Below are 13,787 nucleotides of genomic sequence, written 5' to 3' on the forward strand. Positions count from 1 at the left end.
AACAAACAAACAAAAAACAACAACAAAAACCTCTTGGGGCAGACCAATACTTCTTAAGTGGAAAGCATCGGAGAAAAAGGAAGGGCTGAGAAGTTGTTTTCCTTGGGCAGTCCAATATCCCAGGTTTCCTATTCCTGTGGTATTAACTTTCATTATATGTTCATTCTTATACTTTTACCCTGAGATACACTGTTGCCCTATTGTCAAGATACTCACCATAGAACACTTCCCTTTACCCTGCACTTTTTAACTTTCTCTTGATACACAGCTACTAGACTGCTTTCTCATGTACTCTACCTTATCCGTCATGGATCTGCCTATGGGAACTGGTCATAAAATAACAATCAGATTAATAATCATCTTTCTATCACTTGGAGAATCTAACTGTATCTACTGTCTCATTTAAACAAACAGTAAGTTCTGTAAATAAATTCATTAAAACCCATGATAGCAGTGATATAGATATCTGGGTAGCTTAAAGAGGACACCTTGTATTTGCTAAGTGAATGAAAAATATTCTCTTCAAATAGAGAATAGCTATTTAAAATAAGGTTAGGCATAATATCATTGAATCTGGACTTTTCCCCCTATAAACTTCTTTAATTTTAAGGAAAAGTATTTACAGAAACTCTAATCCTTTCCAACTCAGATTACTTGCCCAGCTAATACTCTGAACTATATTCTATTAGACAATGTAATGGAAAAAGCGACTTGTGGTTTCAATTAGTGGAAAACCCCCTCAACAATTTGGCAACTTCTTTTAAGTTTGAATAGAACAAGATTGAGTCGCATCAATTGCCTTTAAATGCACATTTTGTCCTGCTTTTGAATCCAAGGATTTAAACATGACAGGCAGTAGAGGTGCCTGCTGTTTTTTAAAAGAATGTCAAGAGGCTGTAGCATTTCCTGAACAAGAAACAGATTCTGTTACCATTCTGGGATTGAATGTAAAATTCATATTTAACCCTTTTATATATTTTTCCTTTTTTTTTCTTCAGTGTTAAGTTTTGTCTACATGCTCAAACTTTTTATATTCTTAATTGGCTTTATTAATAATGTCAACTGAGTGAAGAAAAAGATTTAAAGTAAAATAAAGCTCATAATTCATTCCATCCTTTCAATCCATGGTAGACTCCTGGGAATTATTGTGATTACTAGTAAAAAAAAAAAAGGAAAGAAAAGAAAAGGGGGGAGGGACATGGGAGGTTTAAGAGAACTGACTTTTGGTTCTGCCACAAATTAGTCTTCTAGTCTTGGGAAAACTATTTCACCTTTTTGGGGTTTTTTTTTTCTTCTGTAACTTGGTGACTAAGGATGGGAAAGGCATTTTATCTTAGGGTTTCCTCTTCACCAAAGAGTTCGACATAACACCAAATACAAATTTAATCCCACACAGCCTCATTGCTTCGCCCTCTTCGCTTTGATTTCCAGGGACGCCCTCCTTCTTTTGCTTAGAATCCCATACTGGCCCCCAGGGGGCTGCTCATTGAACCCTTGGCTAGTGGTGTCTCAAGAAGGGAATGAAACTTCGTTCTTCATGGGTTGTGAAACCCATAAAGATACTCCCGGCTTCAGGCTGACATTCCTTTCTGGGGTCTCGGTTTCTCTTCCTCCTTACACCGTCATGCCTTTGCCTAGTCTCCACCGGTGATTAGCTTTGTGTTAGCCTGTTCTGGGGACAGCGCCAACTTGCCAGACCCTGGCAGCTCTGATTCTAAGGAAGTAGCATGGCAGGGCCTTACGGACTGGGGCCCTTCTTCGCAACTGCCTGAATATATAAACCCGTATCGTGACAAAACATTTCCGATTTTCTTCCGAAAAGCCCAACCCTGGGGTCACAGCCATGCAAGTTATAGGACACCACTGTGCGCCCTCCGCTAGTCTCAGAAGCCCTACTTTTCTGCTCTGGACCGGACAGTTGCAGTAGTGGCTGGAACTACAAGGCCCAGAGTCCCCGCGTGCATGCGCGCTGCTATTGTGACGCTCCTTTCCCGGTAACTCGCCCTCTCAGGCAAACTTGAAGATAGCGGCAATTCTCCGGTGAGGGGCGGAGACGTTCTCTGCCCGACTCTCTGCCCCCTTCGTGATAGGCAGTGGAACCAACCAACCGACGTGACGGGCTCATGATGCAGTCTCCAATCAACACCAGCGGCGGAGAGATGGGCGTGCGCACTGGCAAGGCCGGTGGGCTAGGCTGTGCCGGGTTGCGAAGGGGGCGAATAACGTCGGGTCGGGTCAGCGGGCGCTGCAGTAGTCGCCGCAGCGGCGATGGGAGCGGTGGGGATGAGGCGGCGGCGGCGGCTGGAGGGGAAACAGGGGCTGGCACAAGAGCAGCGGCGATGGGTGGCCAGCAGCAGCAGTAATAACTGCCGCCGCCAGTAAACGCGGACGGTACCCGAGGGGACTAACTAGACGGACGGCCCTTGAAGCCGCGCTCGGGTCCCGCCGCAGTGTGCGGCGGGGGATGGGCAGGCGGCGGCGGTCCCGCCTGCTGAGGGTTGACCCCTGCGGGTCCTGGCCCTGAGAGAGACGCGAGCCCCTCTGCTGAAATCCCTGCGTCCGCCACTGCCCAGGTAGGACACACCCCCCGAGCCCCCTGGCGCGGCCTGGGATCCCTCGGGCTCCGCCCTCCCCAGTTCTGACTCCTTTTCTGGCTACCGCACAGGCGAAGTGACCGACCCTGGTGCAGAGGGAAAGGGTCGGGAGACTCTTCGGTCGCTGCCCACGCCCGGGCTTGTGCCAGACCCAGTCACTCCACCTCACAGACCGTCTGCTTCTCCCCGGTTTCTCCGAAGGCTTGTGCCCGGTTTCCCCAGAGGCTTTTGGTGTCTTCACTGAATTTGGAGGGTTATGAAGATGCGTTCTGTTTCTCTCTCTGTGGCTGACCCACGTATCACTTGTATTCATTCTGCTTCTGGTACCAGGACTGAACACTGAGGATTCTCGGACTATACTGACCGCTTCTTTCCTCCCCCGCCTCCCCAAATATACTAACAAGGGGCATCTGGTTATAGAATCTTTGCTGTGTAGTAACGACAACGAAGGCCATGACTTCCTGTTACTTAGGCTGCGAGGTAGTGACCTGAGAGATTTACCTGTCATTTGCTTTAACCAAGATAATATAGACAACCTGGGTTGCTATGGGAGGGACCAAAGACTCCACACATGTACTCCACACGTTATCAGAGTAGATAATCCATTGGGATGCCAGGATACTTTATGCTACAGTGAAGTTAATTTTGTTTCAGTCGTGGCTGCATTAGAGGTAAAAATGACATTGAGTTGTACTTTTTTTTTTGTATTAAAGTTGATAGGTGGCAGCAGTTCCGGTATTAACTCTTCTCTTTGCTAGCTTTAGAAATTGTTCTTTCCTAGAACATTAAAAGAGGACACTTTTATTGTAATCTGTGTATTATGTAAAGATGTTTTGGTAGTCAATAGAAATTGAGTTCCTGTATTCACGTACGAGGATCCCATTATGAATGAGCATTTGTATACGCGCGCGCACGCGCGCGAAGGATTCCACTCTGTTTTGTTACAATGTTTGGTTCTGAGCCCTTAATAACAGTTGCATTGGTTTCTAAAACACTGATTTGCAGGATAAACACAAAGATGTGTTTGCTGTTTTCTTTTGGCTAAATGGAATAGAATTACGTTCATGGGAGGGGGAGAGATTGATTTTAAAGTATTGAAGGAATTGAATGCTGTGTATTTTTTTAATGTAAAGCAAGCAGGAATGGTGACAAAAATTGCTTAATATGACATCTTGAATTCATCTTAACTCTAAAAATTTTCAAATAGTAGTAAGTGCATGGACTTGGATAGCAATTTGTAAGCTATCCAAATTGAAAATGTACTGAAAGGAATTTCTCCTAATTTAGAAGCTTATGTCTTTTTGTATGACACTTTTCTTTTTATCAACGGACTAAAAGAGATGTTTAAAGCATGGTTATAAAGAAAAGTTTTTCTAACATTTTCCTTTATGATAGAATGTTAGGAAATACCTTTAACTTTTTTAGGAAAGGAGAAAGAAATTGAAGTCCCTAGCTATATTAATTCATAATATCAAATTGAAACACATTTGATCTTCAGTAGTGGACCAAGAATAATATATCTTGCTCATTACTGTATCTTGTACTACATAATTAATGCATAATTTAGTGAATTCTCTCTTGTATTATAAGATTTAAGATTTTTGAACCTTCATTTTTTTTTTTTTTTCATTTTTCTGAAGCTGGAAACAAGGAGAGACAGTCAGACAGACTCCCGCATGCGCCCGACCGGGATCCACCCGGCACGCCCACCAGGGGCGACGCTCTGCCCACCAGGGGGCGATGCTCTGCCCATCCTGGGCGTCGCCATGTTGCGACCAGAGCCACTCTAGCGCCTGAGGTAGAGGCCACAGAGCCATCCCCAGCGCCCGGGCCATCTTTGCTCCAATGGAGCCTTGGCTGTGGGAGGGGAAGAGAGAGACAGAGAGGAAAGCGCGGCAGAGGGGTGGAGAAGCAAATGGGCGCTTCTCCTGTGTGCCCTGGTCGGGAATAGAACCCGGGTCCTCCGCACGCTAGACCGACGCTCTACCGCTGAGCCAACCGGCCAGGGCCATTTTTTTTTAAATACTGATGGTTTTAATGTGTGAGGAAATCTTCATCAGATTAGGTTCATTTGCATTAGCAAATTGAACTCAATTATATAGGGCTTTAAATATCTTTAAATATAGCGTTAGAAGTAAAGTTTGTATAATTTAGACAACTTTTGAAGTTATTTTACATAAAATAATGCCCCAAAATGTGACAATTAGCAATAAATTGTTGGCTTTTCAATGTAAATGAATATTACAAGAGCAGAGTTGCCCTGATCATGGAGTTTATTTATTTAAAAATAATTTTAAAAATGTTTATTGTATTGATTTTAGAGAGAGAGAGGAAGGGAGAGAAGGAAAGAGAGACAGGCCAGGGCATGGAGTTTAAATTTAACTTTAGTGAGGGCAGGCAATTCTTTATAAGTTTTTTAACTTTAAAAAGTAATATATAGGCCCTGGCCGGTTAGCTCAGTTGGTTAGAGCATTGTCCTGTTTCTCTGTCTCTAATATATAAACACAACAACTTGTTTACAACTCTTGGGAGACTTTGAGCTGGAACCACCCAACTAAATCACTTTCAGGTTCCTCATCCTTGGAAACTGTGAGATGATAAATGTTTGTTGCCTAAAGGAAAAAGCAATATGCTCTGGCTGGGTAATTCAGTTGGTTAGAGTATCATTACCATATGCCAAGGTTGTAGGTTCCATCCTCTGTCAGGGCACATGCGAGAATCAACCAATGAACCTCCAGGCGGTGGTGCAGTGGATGGAGCATTGGACTGGGTCCTAGAGGACCCAGATTCGAAACTCGAAATCGCCAGCTTGAGCGTAGGCTCATCCCGCTTGAGCACAGGCTCACCAGCTTCAGTGCGGGATTGCTGGCTTGAGCGTGGGGTCATAGACATGACCCTGGGGTTGCTGGCTTGAGCCCAAAGGTCGCTGACTTGAAGCCCAAGGTCGCTGGCTTGAGCAAAGGGTCACTAGCTCTGCTGTAGCCCCCTAGTCAAAGCACATATGAGAAAGCAGTCACTCAACAACTAAGGAACCTCAGTGAAGAGTTGATGCTTCTCATCTCTCTCCTGTCTGTCTGTCCCTATCTATTCCTCTATCTCTGTCACCAAAAAAAAAAAAAAAAAAAAAAAAAAATCAAAAAAAAATCAACCAATGAATGTGTAAATGGGTGGAGCAACAAATCAATGTTTCTCTCTCTCTCTCTCTCTCTCTCTCTATATATATATATATATATTCCTTTCTCTCTAAAATCAATAAAATTTTAAAAAAGAAAAAATCAATATATAACAAGGGAAAATGTTTAAGAAACATTATTGAATTAGTGGGGGCTGAATTGATCAGCAAAACTAAACAGCCTCTGAGAATTAGCTTACTTATTTCCCCACTAAAAAAAAAATCTATGGAAAAATTGCTTTACAACCATCTGCTTCACCACCTCTCCCCTTCCCCCTTCTGCCCCCCCCCCCCCCCCACAGCCATGGCTCAATTGGTTGGGGCAAGTTGGCCTTGGGCTCCATGGCTTCCATCTCAGGCGCTAAAAAAAAAAAATAAGGCTCAACATGGAGCAATGGCCCCAGATGGGCAGAGCATTGCCCTCTAGTGCACTTGCTGGTTGGATCCTAGCTGGAGTGCATGTGGGAGTCTCTCTTCCTCCCCTCCTCTCACACACACACACAAAAGAAATAAAAAGAATTGCATTATAGATATGTGACAATCTTTACAACTTGAGTGTATATTACTCAAAATTAGTCTAGTCATATATTAGTTTTTTATGCTGTTTTTGAGCCATATATATATTTATTTTTTTATTTTTTGTATTTTTCTGAAGTGAGAAGTGAGGAGGCAGAGAGACAGTCTACTGCATGTGCCTGACTGGGATCCACCTGTGTGCTCACCAGAGGATGATGCTCTGCCTATCTGGGGTGTTGCTCTGTTGCAACCAGAGCCATTCTAGCTCCTGAGGCAGAGGCCATGGAGCCATCTTCTGTGCTCAGGCCAACTTTGCCCCAGTGGAGTCTTGGCTGCAAGAGGAGAAGAGAGATTCAGAGAAAGTAGAGGGGGAAGGGTGGAGAAGCAGATGGGTGCTTCTCCTATGTGCCCTGGCTGGGAATTGAACCCGGGACTTCCATATGCCAGGTCGACGCTATACCACTGAGCTAGCCGGCCAGGGCCTTGAACTCTATTTTGACTCAAGATATAGCTGGAGCTATGCGGGTTTATTTGGTTAGTAATATTGAAGGACATCTTCAATATGCATAAATTTTTATTTTTAAGGTGAGAAGAAGGAGATAGTGAGGCAGACCTACTACATGTGTCCTGACTGAGTCCACTGGGTACCCCAGTCTGGGATGAATGCTGAGTACTGAGTACCAAGCACCCTGCTATTTTTAGCGCCTGAGGCTGACATGCTTGGACCAACAGAGCTATCCTCAGAGCTATCCTCGGTGCTATCTTCGCTATCTTCAGCTACCCTGGCCAGGCTCCAGCCAAGCCACTGGCTGCAGGAGAGGAAGAGAGAGAGAAGGAGGGAGAAGCAGATGGTCACTTCTCCTATGTGCCCTGACTGGGAATAGAACCCCGAATGTCCATATGTCAGGCTCTGTGCACTGAGCAACTTGCCAGGGGCCATAGATTTTTAATTTATTTCATTTTTAAGATTTTTAAATTAACATAGTTGCACTGTTTTACTTCCTTGTCACCTTCTGTTTTATCCAGTAAATTGTAAACAACAGTAATGGCGGTGGTAGATTCTTCACCCTCCCTGCCTCTCACCTCTCCAGGCTTCAGAGGATAGAGTCCTTGTGGTGTAAATACTTTTACAGTTTTTGTGCTTTAAATACACAGTGCTTTCAGGTTAAGTATCATGTTTCCATATTTGATAAAAGAGACAAGTCTATGTGAAAAGTTGAGTTTTTTAGAGCTAAATTTTGAGTTTAAGTATAACACATGCTCAAAAGTTTCTGTCATTAATATCTGGTGCTCCTCAATTGTAGGTATAAATACAAATTGAAATTACATTGTTTACATAATATAAATGTCAATTTTTGCTAGAAAATTCTATCTTTTAAACAGGTCATTTTAAAGCAGACTTTTTGGTATATTTTCAGTCATGTCCTGTGACTAAGTTAAACATAATTATTATTCTCTTTGTGGTCATTTTATAGGTTCTCGGTAATTAATTGAACATATAGTACTTAGGAACTTTTGTGAACATTTTGGATTTTTTTTCTTTTAATCTTTGTAAGATCCTTTATGATTTTAGATGTTGATAAATGATTTTTATTGTATGTTGGAGTTTGCTTTTACTTCAATTAGAGTAAAGCTTTTCAAGGTAAAGTATTAAGTGTTTTTTGAAATGAGTTTGGGGTGTTGTAGAGTCTTCTGAAAAATGAGAGGTAGTAGCTTCTTGGCTCCCTTTAGTCAGCTGTCGAGATCTAACCAAGAATCAGTATATTTTTTACATAAAATTTGGCAATTTAATTGAAAACAATAATTAGCATTTTTTAATGTTTGAATTAGAAGATTTTTTGCCATTACATGTTTTTACGAAAATGCTTTTCTCATTTTTATATTTGTCTTTTTTTTCTTTCTGTAGCATTAGGTAGTTGCTTATTTAAAAAAAATGATTTTGCATTGTTTTCCTTATTTTGTTCTAGTTCAGATGATGATCTGAATTCTATATTTTGTTAATACTTGTCTGACATTGTTTTCCATGTGTGTTGCATATTATGGATTAAGTTTGGAAAGCTCCCTTTTACCCCCTCCTTGATCCATCCACTAAGTTCTTCCGTTTCTAAAATATCTCAAAAATGATTTTATCGACATTTTTTAATGACAAGGCAGAGATGAGGACAGTAAAATAGAAAAAAAAAGTAACTAAAGAGAAAAATATGAGCCTTACTTACCTCCCATGAAATTTGCTTCAAAAAAGCATCATGTGAAGCCTGACCTGTGGTGGTGCAGAGGATAAAGCATCGACCTGGAAGGATTAAAGTCGACCCTGGGTGCAGAAGAAAATATTGGACTCCTTAAAAAAAGAAAGACAGGGAAAATCAAAATACATGTTAATCATATTTTTAAATACATAAAAAATATTATGTACTATTAATGTTAAAATTGCACATATGAAACCAAACTTGGTGTCATTAGAAAAAAGTGTAAAGTTTGGGTTTTGCGGGGCCCTTCAGAAGTCAAGGCCCAGGGCACGCACCTAGTGTGCCTGCCGTTAAATCCACCTCAGTTGCTGGTTTGAAACCCTGGGCTTGCCTGGTCAGGGCACATATGGGAGTTGATGCTTCCTGCTCCTCCCCCTTTCTCCCTTTCAAAATGAATAAAGTCTAAAAAAAAAAAATCATCTGGAGCCCTGGCCCGTTTGCCCAGTGGTAGAGAGTCGGCCTGGCATGTGGATATCCCAGGTTTGATTCCCAGTCAGGGCACACAGGAGAAGTGCCCATCTGCTTCTCCACTCCTCACCCTCTTGCTTCTCTCTCTCTCTCTCTCTCTCTCTTCTCCTCCCCTCCTGCAGCCAAGGCTTGGTTAGAGTGAATTGGCCCCAGGTGCTTAGGATGGCCCCATGGCCTCCGCCTCACGTGCTAAAAAATGGCTCCAGTTGCAAATGGAGCAAGGGTCCCAGATGTGCAGAGCATTGCCCCCTACTGGGCCTGCCGGGTGGATCCCAGTTGGGGTGCATGCAGGAGTCTGTCTCTGCCTTCCCTCCTCTAAAAAAAAAAAAATGAAGCTACATCACATGATAGATAGTATATTAGAACTTCATTTCTGCTATTTATCTAAAAATTCAACAAGTCCAAGATAAAACTCACTTGTCTTTTAACTTTTTAAATTCTACAAATGAAAGTATCACTGTTTAATCAGTCATCTAAACTCAAAAATCTTATTTCTTTATTTTTTGGCTTCCTCTTTCTCCTGGTTCTACTAATATGAAACCTATTCTCTTCATCCACTACTACCACCTTAACTTAACCTCTGTGAACCTCATTATATTGCTAGAACCATTGCAGTAGACTCATCCATTTATTTATTAAATATTTTTTAAGCATGTGTTATGCTACTTGTGCTGAGGGTTAGAGATTCAGCAGTGAGCAAGACACAAATGCTCTAACTTTTGGAGCTTACAAGACAGTAGGAACAGACAGTTATAGAACAAGGAATTACAAGTGTTCCAAATATCATGAAAACAAAATGCAGACTACCACAAGAACATATTAATAGATAGACCTAATAGTCTTTTGTTTTATCAACCATGAAAATAGTATTTTTTTATTTCCAAAAACAAAATTTTAATTTTTTTTCTTTTTTATGTCTTTTTTAAGTGAGAGGAGGGGAAATAGTGAGACAGACTCCTATATGAGTCCCGACCAGGATCCACCTGGCAAGCCCCATCTGGGGCCATGCTAGAATCAACTGAGCTATTTTTAGTACCTGAGGCTGACATGCTCTGATCAACCCAGCTATCCTCAGTGCCCAGGGCCGACCCTAGAACAAATTGAGCCATTTGCTGTGGGAGGGGAAGAGAGAGAAAAGGGGGAAAGGGAGTGGGAGAGACGCAGATGGTTGCTTTTCTTGTGTGCTCTGACCAGGAATCGAACTCTGGACGTCTGATGTTCCATCCAATGTGTTAATGGGCCAGGACCCTAAAAATAGTATTTTTAAAGTTTATCCAACATACTACTTCAGCTTCAAAGTTTAGTAGATTTATTATAGCTGTAAGTAGTTAAATAATTTAGAATAAATATTTTTAAATTTAAAAAATTTTAATAAAAATTAAATATTCACACAACTCCTGAAACAGCTTTAGACAGATCTTTTTAGATGGCCAGAATACTTTTTTTTTTCTTTTCCAAGTGAGAGGATGAGAGAGAGACATAGACTGCCATGTGTGCCTGGACTGGAGTCCACCTGGCAACCCCGTCTGGGGCCAGTACTCTGCCCATCTGGTACCATGCTCTCAATGGAGCTATTTTTAGTGTCTGAGGCAAAGGCTCCATGGAGCCATACTCAGTGCCCTGACTGATGCTCTTGAACCAGTCGAGCCATGCCTGCAGGAGAGGACTAGAGAGAGAGAGGAAAGGGGGAGGGGATGGGGTGGAGAAGCAGATGGTCGCTTTTCCTATGTACCCTGACCGGGACAAACCGGAACATACTCCAGGCTGACGCTCTACTACTGAGCCAATCTGCCAGGGCCAAAGGCCAGAACACTTTGAAAACTTTTGTTCTAAAGAGACCACCTCTCCCTCTCCAATAAGGGTTTCTATTTTGGGTTCTTCCAGTCTTCAGTTGCTTGAGTACTGACAGAATTCCTGTGTTACCAATAGAAGGGTATTATGGTTATATGAAAGAGGTCTGAAGTTAAGCTGTCTCTGAATGAAGTTAAGCTGTCTCTGTAGCTAGAGTCCAGCAGTGTATAGATGAGTTATTAAATGTAGAAGTAGTTAGGATATAATTTGGATATCTTTGTAAGTTTAAAAATTTATAAATGTATTTGCAAATCAGAAAAAATATATCCTGTATATATGTTGCTATCTATTTTTTTTTTTTTTTTTTGAGAGAGAGAAATAGACAAGGACAGACAGGAAGGAAGAGAGATGAGGTACATCAACTCATAGTTGTGGCACCTTAATTGTTCTGTGATTGCTTTCTCATATGTGCCTTGACTGGGGCCTCCAGCCAAGCCAGTGACCCCTTGCTCAAGCCAGCGACCTTTGGGCTTTAGCCAGCAACCTAGGAGCTCAAGCCAGTGACCATGGGGTCATATCTGTGATTCCACACTCAAGCCAGTGATGCTGTACAGGCTCGAACTGGTGAGCCCGCGCTCAAGTCAGCGAGCTCAGGATTTCCAACCTGGGTTCTCAGTGTCTCAGGCCAACACTTTATCCACTGTGCCACCAACTGGTCAAGCTGTTGGTATCTTCTTTTTAGTTTAGAAAATGAGGTTAGGATAGCCACTAACCTTTTAAATTAATAAATGTTTATTAAACAAATGATTATAAACTGTTCATTGTGTATCAAGATGAGATTTGAAATTATTCTCACCTTTACTATAACATCACATAGGACCTTAGATTACTTAATTTCTCTTTGCCTCAGTTTTGCTGTTTTTAAGAAGGGAAAATGAATATACTTTAAATCCAGTTACAATGACTGTCATTACAGGAAAGATTCTGTATTGTTTTTCCCTTTGTCTTAGTGGGAGGATCATAGACATGCTTTGTTTGGTTGATCTGGCTACAGTAGACTTTCCTTGCAACCTGGCTGTGTGAATTATACCTTACTTTCTATCAGGGAAGAATTTGTTTACTTATATGTTGTTAGTATGGTAGCCAGGCAAAGAATTAGGTTGTGTACACTTTTTTTCTGTTGTCAGTAATTGTAGCCATGCTGACTATATTATAAAGTTTCTCTTTAATAGATACATATTTTTAAATTTTATTTAGAAAATTAAATTCAACAGGGTGACATTGATCAATAAGAGTATATAGGTTTCAGGTAAATGTTTCTATAGCATTTGAAGTGTTGATTACTCATCACCCAAAGTCAAATCATTTTCTGTCACCATATATTTGTCCCTCTTTATACCCTTCCCCCAATAGATATTTTATTTCTTGAATATATTTATTGAATCCAGAGATATTACCTGCTGCTGGAAGTATAACTTACCTCCTGTGAAAGTTTAGAAGGGACAGTTGAAGTGTGAGTAGTCACTAAATTTTCTTTCTCTTTTTATTTACTTATGTATGTATGTATGTATGTATGTATTTTTGTATTTTTCCAAAGTTAGAAGCGAGGACGCAGTCAGATAGACTTCCATATGCGCTCAACTGGGATCTATCCGGCATGCCCACCGGGGGGTGATGCTCTGCCCATCTGGGGTGTTGCTCTGTTGCAACTGGAGTCATTCTAGCGCCTTAGGCGGAGGCCATGGAGCCGTTCTCAGCGCCCAGGCCAACTTTGCTCCAGTGGATCCTTGGGTGTGGGAGGGGAAGAGAGAGATAGAGAGGAAGGAGAGGGGGAAGGGTAGAGAAGCAGATGGGTGCTTCTCCTGTGTGCCCTGACTGGGAATCAAACCCTGAACTTCCACATGCTGGGCCAATGCTCTACCGCTGAGCCAACCGGCCAGGGTCTCTTTCTCTTGCTATCAGCAAAATAGAGTTATCCACAAATCTTCATCTCTGTTTACTAACTTTTTAGAGAGGCTCTTGCAAAAACCTGTAGGTTAAAACAAAAACAAAATTCCACAGATATTATCCTATTCTGACTTTTATTTCTGTTCTTTGTGGTTGTTTCTGTATTATTAGATGTCTTGAAAAACTTAGCTGTTGTGTAGTCTTAGTAAACTTGTTTCTAAACCTCAGCTTGTTTTATTTTAAAGCATAATTTAGATAATCTTTTATAATGTGAAAAATGTATTATTTTGATTTTTTTGAGATAGCTACTCTGCATCTAACTATCTTTTAATCTATTTTGGGGATGTAGATCAGGTATCCTAAATATGATACTATTTATTCACATAATAGATCATAATAACTTTGAAAAGCATCTGATCTTTTACTTTAATAATGGAAGTGGTGTTTGATATGTTTATAGTTTTTATCAAAATTGGAAAATTTAAGACATTTTTTTCTTTTTTCCCAGCATGGAATCTCTCTGGGCTCAATAAATGTTTCCAGAAATTAAAATGTGTATCTACTAAAAATGGAGAGAAACTTTGTATAAGATGGTATGGTTACAGTTATTGACAACAAAAGAAAAGGGTAAACAGCCTCTTTGTTGTCTACTTCAAGGACTCCAGTTATGTATTTCCCAGTTTTATATACATTGATATTATCCCATAGCTCACTGATGCTCTGTTAGTTTTCTGTCTTTTTCTCTCTTTGATTTTGGATAGTCTTTTTCTGTATCTTCAAGTTCACCAGTCCTTTTATACACTGTGGTTAATCTGGTGTTAATCTGATCCAGTGTATTTTTTTTTATCTCAGAAATATTCTTTTCATGTATGGAAGGTAATTTTTTATATACGTTCACTTCTCTTTTTATACTTTTCTCCATTTTCTTTATGGAATACATTTATAATAACTGTATAATGTCCTTGTCTACCAACTCTATCATTCGTTCTATTTCTGGGTCTGTTTTTTATTGAGTGATATTTTTTCTTGTTTGCAGCCCTGGTAATTTCTGTT

At 41.0% G+C, this 13,787-nt stretch overlaps 1 protein-coding gene across 3 annotated transcripts in view; it reads left to right on the top strand.

Moving 5' to 3' along the window:
* Nucleotides 1–2,212: 2,212 nt before the first annotated feature.
* TTBK2 (tau tubulin kinase 2) overlaps nucleotides 2,213–13,787 on the top strand; it is a 205,336-nt gene continuing 193,761 nt past the window's right edge. For 2 of the 3 annotated variants that reach the window (XM_066276906.1, XM_066276908.1), the window contains exon 1: nucleotides 2,213–2,573. The gene's annotated coding sequence lies outside the window, so the exon portion shown is untranslated. Of the gene's footprint in view, nucleotides 2,574–2,665; nucleotides 3,266–13,787 lie in introns of all 3 variants that reach the window. The other variant, XM_066276907.1, reaches the window with a different exon arrangement.

The sequence above is a fragment of the Saccopteryx bilineata genome, chromosome 4, assembly GCF_036850765.1.
Source record: "Saccopteryx bilineata isolate mSacBil1 chromosome 4, mSacBil1_pri_phased_curated, whole genome shotgun sequence".
Lineage (NCBI taxonomy): Eukaryota > Metazoa > Chordata > Mammalia > Chiroptera > Emballonuridae > Saccopteryx > Saccopteryx bilineata.